Here is a 2,289-nt window from a genome sequence, read left to right on the forward strand (position 1 = left end):
TTAAGTGACTGCATTAAATGTTTTTATCTTATAACATTACTTTATTATTGAAAATACGTTTTTCAAAATGTTCCATGCCTTCGCACACCAGTGTATGTGTGATGCTGTCACGCACAATCTGTGTTGTCAGTGCGTAGAAGTTACGTATTGTCAGTTAATAACAGATTTAAAATATTTTTTCATTATTACTTTATTTATTTACAGTATTTAGATAAAATTTGACTTTTTTCCTAGTCAAAACTGTGACTTCTTTTTCCTGTGACTTTATTTTCATTAATACCAACGAATCAGCCTTAGATTTTGTATGCAGGAAGAAAATTCTTTACTAATAGTAAATGTACTGTACATTTGTATGTATGTAATCAAATATAGAAAATTACTCGAAGAAAATAAATATCACTTGTTTAATTTTTTTAATTGCTTTTAATCTAATAAGCGTTTTACTATTCCCTTCTTTATCATGTAGTTTATGTCTAATGCATAAGAATTCTTTAAAAAATGCTATACCTCTGCTCATCTGCCCCTGAATACATTTACTGAACTATACATATATATATATGGTTTTAATGTAATCTCATTCAAACAATTTTCCTGTGATTGTGATCAGATAACAAAGGAGTATAACTGAATCATTCCAGATGCTAGTGTGAATGTTTATATGCAAAAACGAGCCGTTTTTGCATATAAATTTCTCAACAAGTGGGTTTCTCGACATCACTAATAACTAGTGTGAATGAGACACGTGATTCGGTTTGTTGATTCAACATAGCATCATATATAGGAAGTTTATGGTCGATATTCAGAGGTAGTTAAATGTCAGTGTAATAAAAATAAAATCTTAGTCTTATTGTCAAGTATTAACTTTCAGTTGAGGGATTCCAAAAGTAGTTGAACAAAAGATCAAATGCTCATCAACTTCTGCATTGCTACAATGTTCACGCACAAATGTAGGAAAATATTTGAAAGCTACAATAGAACAAGAAGTTAATGATACTGAACAAGTGCACAGTAGTAATAATATTAAGGAAACATTCTCGTCTAGTGAACCAGCTGAAGACTGTTCAAATCAGGTTCAGTTTTGTGACGTTTCTTTTGGCATATTAAATAACAGTTCTATACAGATTGATTCACAAAATTTTGTGAATGAACTATGCAACACATCAACAAATTCTGAGTCTGATGGCCTTTCAGAAAATAAGGAAAGTTACTAGCTGACAGTTTGAGAGAATGGACTTTTGAATTTATCTGGTAGCGCTATCCTCTTTACTTGTCAGATTGAAAGCACATTGTCCAACATTGCACAAAGATGCCAGAAGTCTGTTAAAGACAAGAACATTAGATATTCAACAAAAAGCAAGTGATTCTTATAACCATTTTGAAATTCACTCTACGTTCCAGGATATATTAGTATCTCTAAAGGATGGCATGTACAATGGCCAATGTTTGAAGTTGTAAATAAATGTTAATGGACTTTCCTTATTTTACAAGTTTCAGCCAACAATTGTGGCCAATTTTGGTAATGCTTTAGGACTTTTATTAAGTTTCTTTTGTCATAATTATATTTTTCTGTGGTAATAAAAAGTCGAGTTCATCTGAGGAATTCTTAGCTATGTTTATGGATGACCTTGAATATTTTGAGGAAGATTTTGAGTTTCAAGACTACAGACTGGCCATGAAAATATCTTCAATAGTATGTGATACTCTGACATTGTCCTTCGTTAAAAATACTAAATTGTACAATGGCTATCATGGTTATCACAAATGCAGGCAATCTGGAGAATACGTGTCAAATTGAATGATATATCCAAAATCAAATGCAGAAATATGAGTAAATATTAGTTTCAATGAAATAGTGGGCAAGGATCATCATCTAAAGCTTTGCCACTGTGTGAGTTATGTGTTAAAATTGTCACACAGTTTCTACTAAATTATATGCATTTAGTTTGCTTAGAGTTCATGAAACATTTGCTAAATTTCTAGATGAAAGGACCTCTGAAATGTCAAATTCCTTCTAATAGTATTTCAGATTTATCACAAAAACTGATTAGCTTTAAACAGCACATTCATTCAGAGTTTGGTGGGAAACCTAGATCTTTGAAAGAACTTGATCACTGGAAGGCAACCAAATTTTATCAGTTTATACTTTATATTGACCCTGTGGTTTTATATAATCACATTCTTGATGAAGTTGTTTATACCAATTTCCTATTATTGTTTATTAGCACATATATATTAGCAAGTTTTGATGTCTTTTGTACAGCATCTTGCCCAAGTGTATTGGCGTTCTAT

Source organism: Tachypleus tridentatus, chromosome 1 (genome assembly GCF_004210375.1).
Source record: "Tachypleus tridentatus isolate NWPU-2018 chromosome 1, ASM421037v1, whole genome shotgun sequence".
Lineage (NCBI taxonomy): Eukaryota > Metazoa > Arthropoda > Merostomata > Xiphosura > Limulidae > Tachypleus > Tachypleus tridentatus.